Here is a 23,552-nt window from a genome sequence, read left to right on the forward strand (position 1 = left end):
CCCTGTAAGCTGTGGATGCCCACACCTTGCAAGTCTTCAGGATTGAGTTGGATGGATTGAGCCACCCAACTGTGGGGGGAAGATGTCCCTGTCCATGGCAGGGGGTTGGAACTGGTGGCTTTGTGCTTCCTTCCAACCCATTCTGTGGTTCTCTGGAGATGGAGCTTTTCCTTCATCTCTCCTGGATCCCTTGGAGGAGCCTATATATGTATTTCACATGGGGCTGAGGTGAACTTGCATGATAACGAGCTCCAATATATTAGAAAAATGTTGGTTAGAGCATCTGGGTCAAATTGAGCTAATTGGATCTAACCTCGCTAATTCAATACCCTGATTAATTCATTGTGCTCTGAGAAGGCTGCAACAAAAATGAGTAATGGCTTTAAACATAGCTATGAAGTAACATCCAAATATGCTGGTTTGTGAAAGTCATGTTATGTGGTAGCTATCTTATGTATGGATTTAGTGGTTGTTTATATGGGGGTTTGATCCTGACCCTGCTGCAGTATAGCTCTGAGAACGGGACCTACACAGCTGGGGAGGGAATGACCACAGTCTCATCCCAAATACACTCTCGAGATATTCCATGTATATTTTTTCAGCCCAGAAAGTTGTTACTGCAAAGGAACTTGTTTTATAGAGGGATGCAGAAGGGTTTGTGTTGTGAGAATCAGTGCTTGCAAAGTGGAAGCACCCAGCACTTGGAAAACCAGGTGCTTGGGTGCAGGGCTTTGCTTTGAGACCTGTCAGTCTCTTTTTTTTTGCCTGCCTGTGGGTGAGCAGTAAATGGAAGGTCTTGAAACACAGAGTGTGAGGAGATAAAGCTTTTGTTGTGGGAGTGATTGTATTGGATGAAAGGAAGATAGTGTGCTGTTGGAGACAAGGTCTGGCTTTGCATCCTGTGCCATTTGATATAATGAGAGGGCAGCGTGTTTAGTGAGAGGCTGTGAGGAGCTCACAGCGTGTTCAGGTCTCTGCTCATCTCAGAGCTGGGCTGGGAGAGGAGGAGGCAGTGCCTGGCTGGCTATGGGAGCTGGGCTGTCAGCTGCTGCCCTTCTCCTGCAGGTCCAGCTGCTTGGAGCTGTCTGGCTCACTGTGCAAAAGCTCTCATCACCGTTCACTGTGACCTTCTGAAGAGTTTGTTTTAGCAGGATGTTCATTCTGAACAGCCTGGTGGGTGAGTGCCCTATCTCTGCAGTTCCAGGAGCTTTGGGATGCAAGGAGAAAGGGGAGCTCATGTTTGCCGTGCCTCCAGCTGCTGGATAGTGATAGGACAAGGGGGAATGGTTTTAAACTGAGACAGGGGAGATTTAGGTTGGATATTAGGAGGAAGTTTGTTACCCAGAGGGTGGTGACGCACTGGAACAGGTTGCCCGAGGAGGCTGTGGATGCCCCATCCCTGCAGGCATTCAAGGCCAGGCTGGATGTGGCTCTGGGCAGCCTGGGCTGCTGGTTGGCAACCCTGCACACAGCAGGGGGCTGAAACTGGATGATCACTGTGATCCTTTGCAACCCAGGCCATCCTATGATTCTCTGCACTGCTCTCCTTTACATCTCTACCAGGATTTTCTGTGCCCACCTCTGGCCAAAATCTTCTGTTTCTTGGTGAATCAACACTATCTTGATGCTTTATGGTGAGCAGTTGTCTCGCTGTAAAATACTGCTGTGTCACGCTCCAGCCTGCCAGCAATAGACAGAGGTATTGAATAGACTGGGGGGGGTAGGGAGGAGCGTGGATTTACAACTAGCTGGATATTGCTGTGGTTGTTGTCACCCCCTGGGAGATGTGGCTGCCATGAGCTCAGTGCCTTCCACCTCCGACCTGTGTGCTGCTGGTTGGGGTTGGTTGGGTGCCATCCATCCAATGGTGACACATCACATCCAGAAGCCAGAAGTGCAGGGCATTGCTTCTCTAATTGAAGTAGAGAGGAACCCAGTAAAAGCAGCTGGGGAGAGATGGCTTTGCAAGTCACAGGTAGTCTGGGATGAGATGTGGGTGTGAGGCATCCACAGTCATAATGTCGCCTCCGTGTTATCTGCTGATGATCAGTGTGAGCTCTGTAGGAGCCTATCTGCTGTGTCACAGAAGATTTCCAGGCTCATGGTGTAAGAGAAATGCCTTGTTAGTGCTCGTCTGCACAACTTGCTTTCTGGCACGGTGGAAAAATGCACATTTGAGACTGCTGAGCTAATAGACTGGAGTGACAATGATACAGATAAGTCTGGCATCTCCGTAGTGTTTCTGCATCAGTGATGAGGCAGAGATAAAAAGTCACAGGGAGGTTTGAATTAAGCTGGTGCTGAAATCTGAAGGAAGTGCTCAGCTGTTGCTGTTTTAAGGAGGTATTTTGGGGAGGCGTTGGCTGAAAATAATGGGTGGACTTCAGGGGAAAGGGCAAACTTTGCACCATTCGCTCTATTGCAGAGAGAGACAACGAAAGGCATTTTTCCTATGAATTGAAAGGTATAAGGAAAAAAAACCAAAACACTATAGGTGTCAGGAAGATAATGGGGACCTCTCTGCACTTCAGAGGAGATGTGGTGCAGGCAGAGAAAACATCTCAGCCTGTGTCTGAGCTTTCCTGCTCCTGTGAGCCCTGGATTTCTGGTGCTTGTCTGTGTGATGCCAATCATTACAGCCTCTTCTAAGCTGTGTAGCAGCCTTGCACAATAGAAAAGAGTGGAATGCCTGTAATTGCTTCTCCTCCTGTCCCTGGACCCTGGGAATGAAGCCAGCCTTGATCCACAACAGTAGTTACGTGTGGAAGAGGCTGTGCCCAGTAAGCTGATGTGCTGAGAAATTAGGCTGAGTGTGATTTGTTGTGGAAACCTTTTCTGATTGGGAAAAGGCAGCGGGGTTGGTTTTTTGGCTTTTGAATGGTTGCTTTTTGTTTGTTTTGTGAGGTTTTTTTGCAAGAAGAGCAGCAGTCTGGCAGATACAGGAGAGCAATGCTGGGATGCTGTTGGTGCTGTCTTTCTAGCTCTGAACTGCCAGGGGAGATGCTGCCAGCATCTCCTATTCAGTCCAAGCATGCTTAGCAAGTGAGGACAGGGCAGCATATGTCATGCTTGCAAAGCATGCTTGCTCCCTTGAAATGTGCATAATGTGAAGGCGCAATTGTATGTAATAAGCTGAGTTTAAAGGCAGGACTTTGACACTTGCATGTTTTAGACTTCAAGGGTATTTTGTCACATCTGCCTTCTGTAGGCACTTCTGAAAAGCCAAGTGTGGTGTAACAGCAGGAGGGGGAAGCAGAGACAAGCCTCGTGTAATGCCAGCAATGAAGATAGGTGCTGAACCTTGTGTGTAGATATCTATCACAAAAAAGTAGGTGGCTCTCTCTGTGCAACGTGTTTCCTTAGTAAAGTTTGTTTTAAATCCTAGGAGAACAGGCAGTAAGCTGGATGCAGCAGGTACAGTGAGGGGCTGTGCTTTGCTAAGCTGCCGTGTCCTGGCTGGTGCAGGCACACAGGAGCTGGCTCTTGCTGTAGCAATACTTTGGTCCTGCCTTCCTCCCCAGAGCATGGAGCACTGGGGGATGAGTCTCTGCTACATCCCCCCAGAACACAGTAGTAGAGATGCTGCTTTGATATCCCTGCCTGCCATCTCCAGAACAAAGCAAGACCTCTGTTTTCTCAGCTGCATGTGTCTGCTAAGCAGCATGAATCAGAAATATTCCTCCAGCCTATTTTTGTTTTCCCTTAAGCCAATGGAAATGGGAAATCAATTTTTAACAAATCAGGCTAAATCCAGGAGTCGGAGGAGTACCTGCCTCTGAAATCAGAGACAGTGGATGATGCGTATAGAAATGGTGAAATGCTTGCTTAATCCAGGCTGCTGAGGACCCCTGTTGAATTGGGCTGCTCTGTGCTGGGGGTTTGGTCCAGGAGGTCTCTGCCCATGCCTCCCTTCTCCCTCTTTCTCACCCTCCTGCAAGGAGGACAGCAAACAAGAATTCATCCTTTTGCAGGCATATCCTGCAGTACCCAGGTGGGTGCAGGCACACTCCAACTGGAGACCCAGGCCTATGAATCTTGTGTAGTAGAGCTTTGCCCTGTGTGCAGTTCAGAAGGATGCTGTGGGCAGGGTAGGAAGGGTGGTGCTCACCAATTGGTGCCCCGGTTGGGTCATCTGTGGGACCTGATGCCATCAGCATCCTAAGGATATATTTTTTCTACAGTGTGGATACAGCCTTTGGGAAGTTTGGCTGCTTTGACAGCCTCCTTTGGGAAAACAGTTGGGGTTCCATTGGTGACCAGCCTGTATTGCTGATGTCTGAGCAGTGTGACAGCAAAAAAACCACCCTGTGCTTGAAGAGCCTGTGACTGCACACAAGTGACAACTGGAAGGTATGATCCAGAGACTGTGGGCAGCACAGAGATGTGGTGCTGGGATGCAGACTCTGCTTGTGCTGTGTCTAATTGCTTGTAGTCCCTAAAGGAGGAGGTGCATAGAGGCCTTGTTCCTGCTGAGGGGGAAATACTTGTGTGCATCCTCGCTACTGGGCTGCACGCCTACATGCCAGGAGATGCTGGGTCAGATGCTGCCTCTGTTTCTGCTCCTTCTTTTTATGACACTGGCTGCTATTCTGAGGATGAGAACCATCCATGGTTCATTCATGCTAGTGAAGGATGGGTCTTCCTGCTGTGCTAAGGAAGAGGCTTTCTGGAGCTAACGGGCTTATCTCAGATGTTCTTTATTTGTCATGTATAACTGGGAGTTAAGATTGCAGACAGAGTGGGATGCTGGGCTTTGGTAAGAGCAGGGCTGGGTGGTGGTCCTGGAGGGAGCTCCTGCTGAAGAAGCAGCATTACAAGCTCTATTCAGACTCATTTAGCTCTGCCAAGCAGAGGGTATGTGCATGGACCTCTGAATCGCCCATATGGCTGTATCCTGACCTTCCTTTTGAATTCTGGTGTGCTGCTGCAGAGAAAGGCCTTTCCTCTTCTTGCCTAACCCCAGCAGCCTTCTGTCCATCAATCACCAGGAGAAAAATTGAGAGCAAACGCAAGCTTATAACTCCTTTTCCCTGCTCACTTGCCGACTCTATCAGCAGATGCTTCCGTCTGATAGTGCAATATCTTTTTTGGCTATTTTTTCCTTTACGTTGCCCCAGAGACCCTCATTCAAGCAGTACCTCTCACTGGGCAAAGCGCTCCTGGTCTGTGTATTGATCTGGTGAGTAAATAATGATTTGGAACTAGCAAAAGTCCCTGTTACAGTGCTGTAGATTTGGTTATTTTTTTCCTCCTTGGCAGCTAAAACCCTCTGTTCTTGTGCACAATTGCAGTTCCCATCTGCAGGGGCACCAATATCTCCTTGGTGCAAACGTTCCTTCTCCTTTACTTGGTGTCTCTCATTCCAGGAGCATGACTAAGATTTTATCAAGGGATCAGATGTCCTACAGCTGCTTTTGTGTGCCTCACACACACGGTGTGCTCTGTGTGTATTTAGAGCAGAGGTGGTGAGGAAAGTTGCTGCTTTCTCTCTTGTGAGACAGGACTGCCAGGGAAGTTGGTTGGGACCATGGTCCTTGAAAGGCACAGTGCTATGAGCACATCTCACAGAGCACAGCAGTAAGGAACCATGCTTGAACCTGTCAGCTCATTGTCATGATGTTACACCTCCCTGATTTGCTGTGAGTCTTCAGTTTGGCTCTGCAGCCATGTGCCGGGCTTTGGCATCCTGCTCTCCCTAAAGACAGCACGGTGATGCACACTTGGTATCCCCGGCAAAGGATGGGAGGGATGATGTGCCCGGTCCCTTGCTGAGTAGGGCTGTCCCATCTGCATCTCCAAACTCACATTAATCTTCCTGCACTTATGTTTAAGGACACAGCAAAGCTGTCATCGTGAGGATGGCAGTGGGGTCTGTATGTGCCACCCTGTTGTGATGTTTCTAGGACCCCAGTTCCTGTCTTTGCATGGTACAGAACTGATGGGAGCTGCTATGTGCTGAGGAGCCTGAAAAGCCACGCTGCCAAAAGTGAGGGGCTTGGGGGGATTGGAGTGCTGGCAGAAGGGAAGGAAGTGCTACAGCTGTTGAACATCTAGGCTGGCATCTGCTCAGACAAAGGGAAGAGCTCAGGACCCCATTTAGATCTTTTAGAGTCCTGGTAGATATCTCTTGTGGGAGAGAAGCTGATATTGGACTGCTAAGACCCTCTCCAAAGCATTGGATGTGAGACTCAGGATGTTCCCTCTGTGCATAGAGACCTCTGCCTGTCCTGGTTGGGTTACACCTTTTTTGTGTTGGTACATTGAACCAAAGGGACCCAGCTGGAAGCTGCCAGCAAGCTGAGGGCTGCTGCAGTTTCCTCAGTGTTTTGGCTTTGTCTGAGCTGTCTGGACCCTTGGGGTCCATAAGGGCAGAGTGCTGTGGGGCTGTCCATGGCAGGGCCCCACTTTGAAGCAGCAGGGGAAAGGCTGCAGCTGAAGTTAGAGTATTCCGTAGGTTCCCTGCACTCAAAGCATCTGCTAAATCTGCTGCACAGTCATCAGGTTTTGTGAGCAATTCATGGTTTGGATTTCATGGAAGTTTCAAGTTGCTTCATAGTCTGTGCATTGTGCAGAAACCAGGGCTGGAGACAGGACTGCAGTGATTCCTGCAGTAGTAGGGCTTGTCTTGCAGGTAAAGCGTGTGTTGTGGTGAAAAAGGGGCTGGCATTTCCTTCTGGGATCTGACATTCAGATGGGCTGCTGGGGTCATATCAGATTGGTGAGCCTTTTCACCACCGGTGGCTGTTTTGAGTGTGGGCAGCAATGAAAGGAAACAACCCTCCCTGCCAAACAAGAAATTCCTGAGCATGCTGAAATAGCAAATAAAGTTTGCCTTACAGACCTGTCCTGGCAGCCCTGTGGCATTGCTGCTCCCCACCACGTGGGATGTGCTGTTCAGAGCATGCAGTTATCCCTCACCATATAACCATCTGCCCTTTGTTCATTGCCACCCTCTTTTGGGTAAATCAGTACTTAGCAATCACAGTATTGTTTCGTGTAATCACTCCGAAAGAGACACTGAATGACATCTTTTTCATAAAATGTATATGATTCTGCAACTTCCATGCCTGCGACCTGCAGTAAAAGTGATGAGCTGCAAGAAGAAGCTTCATTCCAAAGCTCTTTTGGTAAATTCAGCTGGTCTCAAACTGCCCTTTGTGCCAGGGGTGTTCTCATGTTTGTATTTCACATATTAGGACGTTGTGGTGTCTCTAAGTGATTTCATATGGTCTCTGGTGGAAGCAAGGGGCTCTCAAATAGAGCATACCAGTTTGAAAAGCACTTGCCATTTTATGATGCTCATCCTTAAATCAAGCAGGAAATGTGATATGGTGAGATGTGAGCTTCTGTGTGTTAGGAGAGGAATGCCTGGTGTGCAGGACAGCAGTGGTTGTTGGCTCTGTCCTGCAGTGCCCTGATTGCTGTGCAGGCAGTGAGGAGCAGGGCTGCCTTGGGACACAGGGGAGGAGCAGGCAGGCTCAGGTTCCAGGCTGTAAGCTGAGCACCGGAGAGACAGGCATGGAGTTCTGAGAGCTTGAATGCCTGCATAGCCTGTGTACATTCTCAGGTGTAATACACACAGAGCTGGCAGGTCCTTCTCAGGTGTGTGGATCAGATTGATGCTGGGAACACCTCATTGCTCCACTCTGATGTTTTATTTATTTCCCTCAAGCTCATTATCCTTTTTCATATAGAATCATAGACTGCTTTGTGTTGGAAGGGACCTTTAAGATCACCTCATTCCATCCCCCTGCTGTAGGCAGGGACACCTCCCGCTACACCAGCTTGCTCACAGTCCATCCAGCCTGGCCTTGAGTGCTGCAAGGGAGGGGGGGGTATCCACAGCCTCACTGGGCAACCTGTGCCAGTACCTCACCACCCTCACAGTAAGGAATTCCTTCCTGTTATCTTCCCCAGACTTGTTTTCCAAGTGCTTTGGATGATGAGCCGTCAGAGTTGTTCAACTTAAAAAGAAAACATGTTTGAAATTCAAGCGGTGCTGCTTAGTTGTGATTGGCCTGATAAGTTGGAGGGCTTCTGAGAGTCGCTCTGCGGTGTGATTGCAATGAGCAAATGAGCTCTTGTGGGCTGAAAGCTTGCAGGTGGGAAGCAGTTTGGTTCCTGCAGACAGGGCTGGGAGGAGTGGGAGCAGCAGGGGCTGTGTGCCTGGGGGAGGCTTGGGAAGAGGAAGGGGAAGAGGTTTTGCTTCCTAATTTGACTCTCATCTGGTTGTGAGAATAAACATTTTGTTTAAATCAGCTCCAGGTATGACTGCAAACATCTGTTAGGGGTCCTTCATGTGTTTGTGAAGGAGCTACTTTGAAGTGCTCCTTATTCAAACGCTCTTACCCCTTTATCTTAGCTGTGTATCCCTCTTGCTTTTATAATACTCCCTCTTTTCCCAGCCAGTGCAGTGCTGCTGCTGCCTAAGAGAGGCAGTGCAGTGGGAAACCTTGCAAGAAGGCTGCCAGGGAGCTTTGTCATCTCCACAGATTGGGGCTGCACTTTCTGTCTTGTGCAGCTTTTCTCAGGCCCTGCTGTAACTCTGCAGAGCTGGAGCTGAGCCCATGCAGAGCTCATCTTCAGGATGGAGACTCAAGGAGTCTTAAAGCTGTGATGCAGCAGGGAGAGCAGAGCTCAGCCCCTGCCATAGCCATGCTGGGGGCTGCAGAGAGCATGGAGCTGCTTGCATAGATAGATAGAGCACCTCTTAGGCTTGGAGATGTCATCCCAGGGCAACCAAAGGTCTTAGTGAGCACTTTAGTGGAAAACAGGAACCAGTAGGGTGGGTCGGTGTGGAGGTACATTGGTGCTGCTCACCATGGCACAGAGAGGGGACGTGCTGAAGCACCAGGAAGCGCTTCACATCCAAGGGAAGGAATCCATATGGGAAGACGTGGGGTTACAATGTGAGTTATGCAGCATTTCCGTCAGCACAAGGCTGGATGGTGTTAATTTGCAATGTAGAAACATTCCTTCAAGCAAGAGTGGATTTAGGGAGAAGCCTCTGTGTGCAGGATATCCAGTGAGGTACAGTGGACTGATCTGTGTTGTCCCAGTTTTCTTCTGGTGGTTTTAGTGGTGGCTGAGCTGTCCTGGAATTAATCACCTCCTCTGCTATAGAGGCAGTGGTACCCAGGGATCCCAGAGAGAATGAGGGTATCGCTCTGAGGAGACACAGTAGTTTGAGGGCAGTGCTGAGATGAGGAGTAATGAGATGTTTCTGACAGAAGGCCAGGAGGGAACTCAGTTTCTCTCACATACACATACAGAGGCTCCAAGATATCCTCATGTCTTATATCCATATAGATAAATGCAGTTGTTCCCTCTGAACGTGGACCTTTAGCAGCTTCCCCAGATGTGCAGGGGAAGATGTGAGCAGCAAACTCCAGCAGGATCAACCCTCTTAGCTGTGCAAAAAAACCTGCCCAAAGTTTGGAGTTCCACACTCCATGTGATGGCTCAGAATCAGAGCTGTCATTTGTTTCAGCTATGGGTCAGCTATAACCTGGAAGCCTGCTGCAGTGTTACAGAACCCCGTCAAGCAGTATATTTTCCACTGTGTTGAAATAATTTGGCCAATTCCTAATTACACAAATCTAATTAAAGGCTGCATGTAACGGCTATGCCTAATCATAATGATACACCCATTTCATTAAGGGGAAAAAAAAAGAAATTGCTTGTGTACAACAAACCATCCAATTTAGCCTGGAATTAATGTACACCTGCCTGGCTTGAGCTGTGCGTGATACCAAGAGGTCAGTGCTGGGTGTTGGAGATGCCTGTGCCACAGGTAGGGGATGGGAGAGGCTGTAGGGTGGGGTGGGAAGAGACCCCCCCACCCCCCAGGGCCACCAGCTCCATTGCAATACTCATAGCAGCCCCAGCAGCATTCATATAAGAGGTTACAGGGAACAAATGCACTTGTTGGCCTGAGTGGAGCTTTCTATTAATGTTTCTGCAGCAGCTTTTGATAGGAATCACTCTTGCAGAAGCAATGTGGACTCTGTGCTTTGCTGTAGTGCAGAGTGCAGTTGGTCCTTCAGCAGCACCCTTGTTTCTGATAGGTCTGCAGGAGCTTGGCTATAGGAGGGGGGATATATGGGACAGAAGGAATAATATCAGGGCAATGAGGTTAAATAGACAGATAATTGATTTTTTTTCAGCACTGGTCTCGGGTGTAAATCCATTGAGGTTAATGAAGTAACACAAATTAAATTGAGCAGTGCAGTATGAAGGCTCAGGTTGGCATAGAGCCTGCTCCAGAGCCGTCTTGCAATGCTTGATGGCTATGTCTTGGTGGCAGCTTTTCCCTCGTTTGTGATGGCTGGAAGGAGCCAAATGCACACAGCCATTTTAACTTCCAACCAGGATAACAGCACGTCATAAGTGCATCTCCCATCTTGTTGCTTGGGTCTCTGTGCTCATTGAGCTCATATTGGATCTTCGGTGGTTTTACAGGGCTGGGAAGTGTGTGATTCTTGCTTCTTCCAGTCCTGCATTGCTGTGGTGCCACAAGAAGCCCTGTGAGGCCTCACCATTAGTGATGTCTTCTGGATGAGGTGTCACATAATTATTACAGAGGTACTCATGGCATCTTGGCAAGTCTGAGCTCTGGAGCCCGGATAAAATCCTGCCCTGGATCGTGATACCCAGCCCTGCCCTGGGGAAAGCCTGGCTTCCTGCTTACAGCTGATAGATGGCTGCTGGTGATGGCTGTGTCTCAGGTGGCACAGTTGGTTGTTCCATCCACTGTGTTAAAGTGGTTTGCTAATAATTTGGTTGGGATGGGTCTGTGCACATTGGTGCCTGTGCAGTCCTCTCTGTATCCCGTGTGCCCCAGTACCCACAGCATCCTGCAGAGCACAGGGATGCAGTGTCCTGCTGGGAGGAACAGGACGGTGGTTGGCTGTGCAATGAAGGTGCCCTGATGTCATCTGTGTGCCTGGCTGTTCCCCAGGCCCAGCTCTAAGAGACATCCCAACACCTTGGGACTGACGCTGGTGTTGTACAGCTGTGGCCAGCAGTGTGGCTGCCTCAGCCATGGCTCAAACACCATCCCCATCCCATAGGGCTGCAACCTGCCAGTCGTGTCCCCTTTCTTTTGGCAGTAGACCTGCACACTTTGCCTCTGGCCCTGTAGCACCCGCAGCAGTGGGACAGGACCCATGGCACAGCAGGCTGCAGCGTGCTGCACACTGAGGTGATGACACGTCCCAGCACATCACTGTCAGCGATGGAGCCTCTGGGAAGGATTTACAGCTTGAATGCCCCAAGCTCATGACAAATCTGGGCAGGGATCATATAGGAGCTTGGAGTTTACCGGCTGCACATAGGGATAATGCAGCAGCAGCTCCTAATGAGTCCCAGCATTGTGTCAGCACAACCCTGTTTCCATCCCGTGCCATTTCACTGGGTTCCTGCCTGCTGTCCTGCTCAGTGCCACAGCTTGAAATAATCTGAGGAAAGGCTGTGAGCCTGCAGAGAGGGATGGGGAGAGGGAACCCCTGGGTCTGCCTGAGAAATTGGACTCCTCCAGCTGGCAGGAGCCTGTCAGTCATGCAAGCAGCATGTGTGAGGGTGTTTCAGTCTCTCTTGCAAGCTGGTCACTGGCTAAATAAATAAACAGGCTCTGTTTTTGTCTTCAGCCACCCTACCATCACCTTTTGCTAGCCTTGACTTTTGACTTGTCTCTGTATTTTTAGCTGCAGGACACCCTGTCCCCAAAGCTGGCGAGGACCTGAGGTAGCTCATACCTTTCTGAACACACGAATCCAGCCCTCAGCCTTCATCATGTCCTATCTGGGAGAAGGGGAGGTGTTGGTCAGCACACTCCTTTTCCCCTCTCACTGGTGTAACTAAGCTGTGGGGACCCAGGTTGTGAATGTGGCTTTGGAGCAGACCTTGTTGGTGGCTGTGCTGAATAAAGTCCCCCTGGGCTGTGACAGAGCCCATGAGATTTATGGTGCTGTGAGCTCTCGTCCCTTGAATCTAGAACTGAAGGGCCCCAAACAGTTTACCTTTCTGTCTTTTATCTTGCTTGTATACAAAGGAATAGAGAAGAAGAGCTGCTTGCTTACATTCAGCAGAACGTGATGTTTTTTTGTGTTTTACACAGAGAAGATGGGGGCCGGGGGAGGGAGTTTATTCCCTTCTAAATAAAAGCAGAAGACGATTTAGCACAATGTAAAATTAACTGTCACTTTGAATAACTGATCAAATGCTTTCCATTTTGGAAAGTGCTGAAGCGAGCGCCGTGCATTTGGTCACGATGCTCCTCTGCTATGGGTGGGCAGGAGCAGCCCTGCCTGGGCCAGGCTCACCTTTGCATGTACCCACTCCTCCTCTTGCATCCCCTTGCTCCCCAGCTTTGTGGGGCTGAAGGCTCAGCTCACTGCCCTCTTTACCCCTCCCTTTTTCTCTACCACAGGCTTCATTCCTACGCTCGCTTCAGCACGGATTTCAATTTAAGCATCCGAACAGTTCCCTTGATGTAATTAGGGCTATTTGTGTGCTTGGAGGGAAGCTGCGCGCCGAAGCACTTTGGATGGAGACGTAAAAGCTCATACATTTCAACTGAACAGTAAAATAGGTTTTATGGGGGCACCCGGGGCTGCCAGCCCTGACACTTATCCCAGGAGCTGTGTAAGATGAGCCTGGAATTGTGACGCTCCCCACTGCTGTGGGCTCAGTGTCCTGCAGGCTGTTGTTCGTGCCTTGCTGACGTGGGTCTGTGTGAGATTGGATGACCACCTTATCTCCTGGGGGAGCCACTCAAGGTCACAGCTCGTTCTGGCTGTTCTGGGACTCACGGCACTGCTGCTCCAAGTGGAATGAATGTCTGCAGTGCTGCTCCAGCCGGGCAGGTGTCCTACAGCTGGTGTGTGTCTCCTGCCTGGGGGTTGGCTCTCCATCCCTATCCAAAACCCGTGGGTGCCATCACAAGGAGAGAGCTAATGGAGAGAGCAAAGGACCATTGCGATGGTAAAGGGGTTGGAGGAGAAACTGAGAGCTGCTCAGCCCAGAGCGGAGGAGGCTCAGGGGATCCATCCCATATCCAGGTGATGGAGCACTGGCACAGGGACTGGAACTGTTTGGTTGTCCCCTCCAAAGGCTTTTGGACGTGGTCCTGTGTGTGCTGGAGGGGCTGGACCAGGTGGGCCCAGAGGTTCCTTTCAACCTCAGCCACGCTCCATCTCTGTGCTGATGCAGTTATCCCACTGCAGGCTGACCTAGGAGAAGGCACTGTGTGCCATCCCGAGGACTGACCCTGCTGTGTCAGGCTCAGCTGGCTCTCATTTAGAGAAGTACATGTGAGTTCTGGGGGCAGCAGTAAGGTTCCTTCATAAGAGACTGCTGCTAGATTTGCATGGGCACTCTTACCTGACCTGGTACTGCTCAAGGTAATAATTTCCTACCCAAGTGCCAATCTGAGCAGTAGAGATATTTCCCATTTTTTATTGGCTCTCCACTGTGCCTGAATTAACGGGAAAGTGGACTGCAACTAAGGTGAGGCTATTGAAGGCAGGGAATGACAAATTGGCTGTAGAGCATGGCAGCGACGAGTGCTGTCAGGGGGTTCACACACTGACCTTTATCTAAACAGAGCTGTGTGTAACAGATAAGAATATTTAAAAATAATTAATGTCACATCAGCGCCGAGAACAAAACGACTACATCAAACAGGCAAGAAATCCGCTGCAAATGACTCAAAAGGGAAATGTCAGGCTCTTCATATCTGCAGCCTGCCTTGTGCCGATGGTGCTGGAATGAGAAGGGAGGGCATGTGAGTAAAGAAGCTATTACAGATGATTTAGAGAGTGGATAATGTACGTATAAATGAGTGAGAGAATGGAGCAGAACAATGGCCAACCTGCCGGACTGGACCTGTAGGAAATCAAACACTGAACTGAGCTGATCACTGGGTGCAGGGATTAAACGCGTGTAAGCCAGTTATCCCCATGGCTGGGGTCTCTGCTGTCTCCATGGGCTCCTGCTGCGCTGTGATTCAGCAGCACCTCTTGCTCTGGTGGGTTTTGTCTGCTGGGGCTTTAGAGATGGGGGGAACCACTGCTGGGAATGGGATTGGAGATGGTTTGGGTGCTGCTTCCAGGCCAGGGCTATCCCTGGAGGAGTGGGAAGGGCTGAGCTCCATGTTGCTGCCTGCAGAGAGAGGGTTGGTCCCAAGCCCTTGTCCCCATGGCTGAGCCCTCCATCCCATCTGATGGCTCCTTGGGGTGGGGGCTGCTTTCCTGAGGGTCCCACCTCACTCTGCTCCCTGCAGCTGCTCCTCCTTAGTGCTGTTTATCACCAAGAAATGACAGCAGGTGATGGGGGAGAAGATCCTGGAGCTGAGCATGCACAAATCTTGTAAAAAGCTCAGCCCTAACCCTTGACATAACGGATTACAGTCATCCCCGACTTCATTCCTAAAGCCAGTGGTGAAGCAAGGGGAAAAATACCCATTTTTATTCTAACAGGGCTGTCGTACCCATTCTAACAGATTACTTGTAAGACAAGCATTAATTCATCTGCAAGACCACCTGTGGGAGGTGCCTTTAAGCCACAGATAGCAGAGGTGGGGCTGAGAAGGCCAAGGTTGAGCAGAGGGCTTTGAGGAGGGGCTGGGAACTGATCCTGGGCTCCTGCATTCCTTCTGCCCCATGAAGGGCAGTGATCCCCATGCACAGCCTGCACTCCTGCAGCCACCCCTAGCTCTGTTGTCAGCGTTTTCATGCTGGGAGGAGGCAGAAAGGTGCTCCCAGATTAACAGAGTTGTGAAAAATAGCCTTCTGGATGGCCTGCTCACCCTTTGACAGCAGGGGAGAATTTATAGGCAGAAGATGGAGACGTGATTTAAAATTAGCAGCAGCAAAGAGCCGTGTCTGTGTCCCTTGAAGTGGAGCAGGAAAACTGACCTGTCCCTGAGCCCGGCCGTGGCTGGGAGGTGGTTTAGAATTTCATGTCTCAATTACAGAAAGAGCTCAGCTTCTTGCTCTGCTTTCCTGCAGGGAAGGCACGATGCAAAGCTGGGCTCTGCTAATGCAGTCAATGAGAGCGTCTGATCTGCTCAGCTGCTGTGCAGCCCTGGCCCAGGGCTGGGTGAGCAGGTGAGCTCCATTGAGGGGATGTGAATATTGATCCACCGCAGGGAAAATGCGACATTAAAGGAGGACTGGAAGAACAAAACTGCACTGGTGTGTTGCTTAAAATGAAAACGATGGGCAGCTGCTAATTAGAGTGCAGTAGTTAACACGGTTCACTCCCATCTCCCATAGGCGGAGATACAGAAATGGCATTTGTTAGGAGGAAAATTGACTATTTATATCCAAGGTGTTACCGGTACCATCATGAAAGGCACAAAGGCTGGAGATCTCGCATTGCACTCATTGCCTTTTCAGGAGATACATGCTGTCACATGAAACCAAGCCAGCAAACAACCCAGTAACCTGGAAACACAGAGTTCTCCTTGATCCTCCTTGGTTCTGCTCTCTGCTGGATGCCCACCTGAATCCTCATTAGTGCCTCGACAAGAGTTTCATCACTTTGGTCCTTAGTCCTGTGGCATGGAGAAAGGGCTTGGACAACCAGAGGGAGAGCAGAGCCCTCTCCCATCCACCTCGACTCCTTCAGTGTCACATCTGGAGTTGTGAGCTGCACTATCACCTGCAAGCAGAAGAGGATGCATCAAGCTGAGCCCGATGCTTCATCCAGCAGGGAACGGGCAGGCAAAGTCATTACTGCAGAGGAAGAAGCAGGAGCAGCAGTTTTGCTGTTGGCACCTCTGTGTCACATGAAGGCAAGTGCCAAGTCATCATTGCAGTTCACCATCATTAGCCCTGCACCAGGAAGGTTTTACAAGGTGCTGGAATCGGCTCCTTTTCACACCACTGGGCTTTGTAAAGCTGCCATTTCTTCTTTCCTGTATCTTTTTAAGGGAAAATGAGTTTTCAAGCTGCACCATCTGAATCTCGCTGAGACATACTGGTGGTGTCAACCTTGTTTATGTGCATCCGGAGCTGGTGCCATTTCACACCTGCTCCATTGCTTGTTTGTAAATGACACGTAATGATGATAGGAGGCGTAAAGATGAAGCTTCATCCCCAATTAAATTGCATTTCTGTCTTTTCATTTCCTGCCCCTGTTGAGGAGGAAACCCCTGGGGAGCAAGATCTTTAAGTTTAATGAAGTAGGAGGTGCCTGCAGAACTAAAGGTGATCTTGTTTAGAAGAAGAAAATGAGTGCTGATCTATAGTGTTTCCAGAATATTGTGCTTCTGTACGATGCCCCAGGGAGCATTTCAGGTTATTGGAAATGCAGATGTAGGAATCTCGGGTCATCAGGTGAGAAAGCATTCAGCCCATGACAGCTGCTGTTCAGAAATGGCCGTGTCCCATGTCCCCAGTGCAGCACAGGGCCAGTCCCACTTTGTCTTCTGTGGAGTCCCCAGCTGACCCTGCTGTCAGTGCCAGCACACTGGGCCATGGTTGGCGCACGATCTCAGCCTTTCTATGGACTTCATTGCCACATAAAGCAGGGATGGGATCCAGATGAGTCTCTCCGTGCTGCTTGGGACTGCTCTGTATGCCACCTCTGCTGCTTCACTCTGCAAGTTTTCTTTGCTGCTTTATCAAAATTCAGCCTGCTCCATTGAACCCTCAGCCCTGGAGATGAGTTCTTGTGGGTTTTCTTAAGGGTCTGTGATACATCTTAGTCAGTATCTATGCGATTTCATCCTTTATTCCTTCCCCCAGCTTCCTCCGAATGCCATCCAGTCCCGGTGATTTATTACTCTTCAGTGCATTTTGCTTTTTGTTGGAGAATTTATATTTAATTTTTATGCCCGTTATCATTCAGGGAGAGAAGGGAAATGCTTTGGAAGCACAGAGTGAAAATAAAACAGCACATTTCAGTGCAGTTACTTTGTTTGAAAGATGTTTTGGTGTTTTGGCAGGATATTTACTTCCTTCCTCCTTCACTTTTCTGTCATTGCTTGGAATGATTCTAGAAAAATCAGACGGGCCAAAGCCTGCTGCTCCTCCTGCTTGAGTTCATGAGGATTCACGTAGTAATGAACTTGGTGTAAGAGCATGGAAGGTTCATCTTTAAAGTAGCTTTAGGTTTGGGAAATGAGGAGTTACAGACTAGCAGGAGGGGATTTCCTTTTCTTAGCCCCTTTGATATTGGTAGCAGTCATGAGGATCCTCTGTGTCCCCTCCTTCCATCTGGGTCCCACTTCCCATCCTCAGGAGCACAGAAATGAGTAGCGTTGCCCTTTGCCTTCCAGCAGAACATGGTGTCAATACCAGAGCTCAGGAGCCTCTGATGCTCATTGAAGCACGGCGTCCCTCTGCTCCTCGTACTTCTGTTCCTCCCTCCCAACCCCCACACACATTTCTTATCAGAAATGGAAGGTTTCAGGTGCAAGATTAATACTTTCAGCTCAACTGAGGGACATGGATGAGTTTGGGAGAAGAATGGGTTAAAGCATTGAGAACTTCATCCAGATCTCCAGTAAAAGCTCTGCTCCTCGTACCTGGTTGGGATTTGCTTCTGTAGCTCCCCATTTGCCACATCCCCTGCATCACTGGGAGATCTTGAGTTCAGGGCTCTGCTCACCCCACATCTGACCTCAGATATCTCTTGTTTGCTCCCCTTTTCTACATCTATGAACCCTGTTCTCCTGGTATCTGTGAACTCAGTGATTACTGTGAGATTACATTTCTGGAGAGGTCCAATAAACCCAAATGGTGGGTCCACTGAAACAGAGGGGAACTGAGGAAACGCCATTTGCAAGTTCACTTCCATTGGGTTCTTGGGTGACAGCAACTGTGGCTACATGGCCACCTGGCTTTAGCCTCTGTCTCTTTAGTACAGTAATGAGAGGATGGTTGAACTAGGTGATCTTGTAGGTCCTTCCCAGCCTTGTGGTTCTATGATTCTATGATACTTTTTCCATTTTAATTAAACGCTCCATTCCAGTTTGACCTTCTGCAGTATCTCCTGGGTGCATCAGGCCCAGTGCTGATGGCTGGGCAAGGGAAGGGGTTGTCCTGCTGTGCTCTGCTGCTGCATGGCCCCGAGCTGCCGAAGCCTATCTGCCTCTATCCCTATATGCCTCTATCCATCGGTTACCATTCTGCAAGCACAGCGTTAGCACAGTGGGGCAGGCACTGTGGGATTTCCTGAGCCTGAGCCAATCTGAAGTAAGCTGTCCCTGGTGCACAGCCCTATGAACACAACTGCCTCTGTCTCCTCAGCTTTGAGCTCCTAGCTAAGCAGCTCAGAGCCTTAGGTCCAAAGGGCTTGGGTCTGATCCTTGCAGACATACAGGCAGGGGCTTTTCTTTCCAGTGCAGCATACCCTCCTCTGCTAGGGATTAGAAAGTACTGGATTATCTGATTACCACAGCTGGTAGAAATCTCTGTGTCCTGATTCTTGTAGGACGAAGGTGAGACGGTTGAGGGGTGCTGCAGCTGCTTCCAGACCGGAGACGGGAAGGACTAACAAACCCAAGTGCCCACACCATTCCCGGTGAGTAGCACATCCCTTTGCACATGGTGAGTGATGTGATAGAGCCCTGAGGTGAATCCTGGCTGCTGCTGTGTGAGGACAGGCTCTATGCTGTGGGCAGTGAGGACACCTGGCATCAGGTGCTGCTTCTTTTTTAGTTGATTTGGGCTGATGGTTTTCCCTTTGCGCCTGCTGTGTGTGTTCTCATCCTGGCATTCAGGGAGGCAGATTGGGAAGGCAGTGCTGAGAGCCTGCTGTTTCCTGCCATGCTGTTGGCAGCAGGGACTGGAGTACCTTAATGACCCCTGCGTGGGCAGATGGCTGTCTGTTTGGATGTGGTGGGTTCAGCATCTTTTGATTCCTGATGCCTTGCTTATATTTATGCTAAAAGTCATGTGTGCAGTTTGTTGTGGTGGAGGAGTCTGAGTGTGGTGAGCTGGGAGAGAGCCCTGGAGGTGGCACATGGACAGCAGAGCTCCTATTCCCCTACAGACTGGGGAGGTCTGGTCCAAGGGCAGCCCCAACACAAGGCCCTGTAAGCAGGCTGAGCTGGAAGTAGCTTGTTTGTGGAGGGCTGGAAGAGGGTTTGGGGCTCAGTGTGCCCCACATCATACTGAGAAATGCTGGTCCAGGAACCACTGGTGCATTATAAACTTGCTGTGTTCTCTGAGTGATGAAGTTGGGACAGTCCTGAGCTGGGAGATGTCTTGCTGCTTTTGTGGGAGTTTTGTTTCACTGAGCACACAGGAAAAGGACTCCAGCTGAACTAAAGCTGCAGTTTGCTTCAGCAGAGAATACATGAGAATGTCAGGACTTACTGGGTGCACAATGCATGATAGGAGCATGGCACAGTAACCTGAATTCAGCAGTGGAATTTCCCCTCCATTTCCCATACAGATGAATAAAAGCAACTCCTCACTTTCCACTTCTGCTGGGCTCGCAGCCGTGCTGTAACACATTTGAAATGGGATTTGGGCTTGTTTACGATTTATCTCCAACCATTTCCTTGCTCCATATACCTCATTTTAGTATCAGTGAAAGTATTCCAGAGACCAGGATTTAACTCAGCAAATGAAACAGTGAGATGGAAGAAACACCTCTGGTTTTGAACGTGCTGCTTGGGCTGCAGCACCTCCTGCAGCTGACGAGCTCATTGCTTCCACAGCGCTCCTGAACCCTGCAACCCTGAACCCTGCAACCTGCTGGATGATTATTTGATTTTCCATTTCTCACTTCTCCCTCTGGTTTGCTGGGAGCTCACAGAATGGGAATGGGGAAGGCTGATGGAAATGCCTGTTATTTCAGCAGTGCTGAGGAGGTGACAGAAATAACCTGCTATTGAGCTGACCCTTAGAGGGTTGGAAGTGTCCTATCATGGGAGGATGGGGAGCATCCTTTAAGGGTTTGAGGACGGTTGAAGTTTTCTGCTGCTTTAGAAGCAGCTTGCATTGGAGAGGGCCATCATAGCATCTGATGGCAAATAAATCCAGACTGTAATCACTCATTCAGGTTGTTTATCAGCTCCAGCAGTTCCTGTCCTCTCAGGATTAAGATGGCGCTCACTCACCCTTTAAGCTTCGATCTGGCAGTGACCTTCTTAGCACCCTGTGGGCCGAGGAAGGAAGCGATGTAACAGGTTGCTTAATTTAGCAGAGATGCTGTGGGTCAGGAGGGACGTGCAGGTGCCGGTGCTTGGGATGCATGGATGAGGAGCAGATGGTGGTGGGGCACTGAGGTTGTGAACGAGTCTAAAACATCCTACTTGTAGGACCAGCTTACCCTCCATGCCTAAGATATTTTTTGTGACCATGGACAGATGATTTGCTCTCTGAAGCTCAAGTGTCTGCAGGAGCACAGGAACCTCCTGTTGTCTGCAGTGGTCTTAGTGTGCTTGAAAACGAAACACAAGTGATAGGAAGCACTCTCAAGCCGTTTCCAGGTGATAAGACAAAGTGTGTAAGGGAGGAAGGGCCTCAGACCTGTCCCCACTGCCTCCTGCAGTGCCCAGAGCTTGGTCTTAGCAGTGAGTGGTGGCTGGGTGGTGCATGGTGTGCATTTGTTCCATCCCCTCTGCAGGCGGAGCAGTGGGATGTGCATGCTGCCCTCTGCAGCCATGTAGTGGCTGACGAGTAATAAGCAAACTGAGCTGTGTGAAATATGGAAATAAAGAGACACTCCCCCCCCTCCCACCCCCCCCCCAATCTGGACCAACTGAAGAAGAGAGGAAGGAGAAGCAGATAAAAAGCTGCCTGGAAGCTGGATGTGGGTCTGTCACACCTGTGCTGAGTTTTTGTAGGCGCAGAGAGCTCAGGCTGCCCCCAGAAACCAAAGGGGGCTCATGAGGATAAGCAGATTTAATTGTGCTTGCTCCCAGCATGTGACAGTGGAGATAGCGTTGAGATCAGTCGAAGAGTGCAAATCTTTCTTTGGCCTTTTGAGATAAGCTTGTGATTGTTGTCTGGTGAGATGGGGCTGTGAGCCATGGGTGGGAGTGATGGCAGCTTGGGCTGAGGAGGGATGCAAATCCCCTCAAGGGCTGACATTCTCACATCTTCATCTGCAGCAGGAGAATGTGAAGATCCAGTTAGGAACGACTGCCCTCTTATCTGTGCTGTGTTGTTTGGAAGATGCTCTTAGGCAACCAGTGCTGAGCCCATCCTCTGTGAGAGGAGCTCAGGGCCCTCTTGCATGAGGAACTGGACAAGTTTTGAGCTGGAAAAGCCACGTTCTTGGCAGTGAGGCCAAGATCTGGAAGGAGAGCTCCTCTGGATGGTTTTGGTTGATGATAGGGAGTTAGTTAGTGGCTGCGAGCACCAGGAGTGCTCTCTGCAAAGCTCCTGATCAGCCCTGCTCACAGCCAGCTCTGAAGCTGTGCAGGACAGAAACATTCTCTCCTTGTGCCCACACATTTATCCTACCTATGCAGACCTGTATCCTTTTTTTCCCCTCTACTGCTGTTCTCCCTTAACCTCTGCCCTTACTCCTCAGCACCTCTATTCCTCTTCTGCACCACTTCTGTCATATCCTCTCTTCTCCACTTGTGCTCTTTTCTCCACTTCTGTCTTAAGTGTACCCTCTCATTTCCTCTTGCACTTTCTCTTCTCCTCCAATGCTGTCTTAATGGTATCCTCTCATTTCCTTTCCTGCTCCTCTTTCCTTCCCTCCACCTCCCCTCCCCTTCTTTCTTACCTGTATCCTCTCAGTTCCTCCTCTTCTGTTCTTCTCTTCTGATCCTATCTCTTGCCTGTGTCTGCTCTTCCCCTTTTCTGCTCTTGTCCTCTTCTGAGCAGGAACCCAGGCAGTTCTATTCACAGATGTGGTTTTCCTGCAGGAGCCCAGCCCTGACACACTGCATTCAGCACAAGCCATGAGCTCTGCACAGAAGCTCTGTCCTTGTTCCTGCTCATGCCACGCTTCCTTGCTCTGTAGTAGTGGGAGGTGAACAGCAAATGGAACACATCTTCACGTAGCTGACATCATCCTTTGCCCTGTACCTGCAACCTTGATGAACCAAAGAAAGTCAAGCATATGCCTGATTTTAAACCTGTTAATTCAGTCAAAGCATTCTCAAATCCATGGGTTAGAACACTTTCTTGAGTCAGTGATTACATTCTGGCACTGAGGTGGTTGTCTATGATCAACCCAAATGAGCAAGTAATTCATAATAAGCGCTGTGCCTGAGAGTTACGTTCTCTGCAAATCTTGAGCTTATCAAAATAGCATGTCAGTTTAAATTATCTCATTTGGGGGGTTGGTTTTTAATTCCTGGATTTGCTGTTTGAAATTATCTGTTTCTCAGAGCATCTCAACTCTTGAAGGTTAATTTTGACCGAGATAGCAGAGAATCACGAGTCACTTCTGCAATGGCCAAAGATAACTCCATGCTCAAAGTTCAGGTCACCTTTAAGTGGTCTGTCCAAAGTGCATCCCCCAGCTGGGAGTATGCATTCATCTCATGAGTTGGTGAGGAAGCCCATGTGCTTGGTATGGGTTATATTCAGACATCCTAAATCCTTGTAGAGAAACAAACCTATGGCCAGAAGGCCTGTGGGTGGGTTCTTTTCCTCCATATCCAAACCACCAGATAGATCCTCACCATCTTGGTTTGTTTCTCCACCTACAAGGCTTTTTGTACAAGGTCTGAGATTGGTTTCAAGCTAGATTTGATTTGGGAACTTAAGGGAATTAGCCCCAAAGTTGCTTATCTTACCATCCCCCTTCTGTAGCATTCCATCTTCGCACACATTTCCCCTGCAAGGCAGTGACCTTTCACGGGCTGTGGTGTAACATAGGGAACCAGCACTGATGGGAGGGACCTGATGCTGCCTGGAGCTGAGGCTGGACTGCTTTCCCTTACATGCTGTGACATCCAGGGGATGCTGTGTGCCACACATCTCCGTATTTATGCTGAACGTGTGGGGCAGGGTGTTTCTCTTCTCTGAATTGTTTGGGGTTTTTTGTTATTATTGGGGATGGAAGTGGCACTGAAAAACACAGGGGCAATAAAGGTGACTTCAGGACAGCATGTCTAACCTTGGAGGACCAGCATTGTCCTGACCTTTGGTGGACAAGCTGTGCAGGGACAAGTCTTCCTACTCCTTTCAAAGCAGACGGACAAACAGGGATTGCAGCAGTCCATGATTTCAGTGATTCAATGGTAATTAAACAGGTTATTGCTTTGGAAGTGTTAAGGGACCAAAGTTTCAAACCTGAGCATCCCCCAGTGCCTGTCTCAGCCCTGCACTGATATTTCCTTGTATCAAGCCTTACTACTTCATTGTGGCTCTGCTCTGGTTTATTAGAAAGGACTTGGAATTTACCCCTTGCCTTGTCTGCCTGCATTGCAGCCTCCCCAGGACATTACCTACTATTATCTGTAGGTAAAACACACCATCACTTCGCTATTTATAATCCACTTTAAACAGAAGCCAGAGACAAGCTGGTGAGGGCAGGGAGAGGTCAGGGAACCTACTTAGCTTTCTGCATTGTTATTAATTATCCATGGCTTTCTGTCCTACTTCCCCTCTGAGTGCTGTCTG

The 23,552-nt window shown here is 49.5% G+C and overlaps 1 protein-coding gene across 8 annotated transcripts in view; it reads left to right on the forward strand.

The window, feature by feature from the left end:
• Nucleotides 1–23,552, forward strand: part of LOC146757723 (RNA-binding protein Raly-like) — a 114,300-nt gene that overhangs the window by 35,463 nt on the left and 55,285 nt on the right. For 6 of the 8 annotated variants that reach the window (XM_085519963.1, XM_085519962.1, XM_085519961.1 and 3 more), the window contains one exon: nucleotides 18,445–18,534. The exons of the other annotated variants lie outside the window; for them this stretch is intronic. The gene's annotated coding sequence lies outside the window, so the exon portion shown is untranslated. The remainder of the gene's footprint in view (nucleotides 1–18,444; nucleotides 18,535–23,552) is intronic. 8 annotated transcript variants of the gene reach the window in all.

This window comes from Coturnix japonica, chromosome 19 (genome assembly GCF_054131305.1).
Source record: "Coturnix japonica strain WE chromosome 19, WE-NBRP24, whole genome shotgun sequence".
NCBI lineage: Eukaryota > Metazoa > Chordata > Aves > Galliformes > Phasianidae > Coturnix > Coturnix japonica.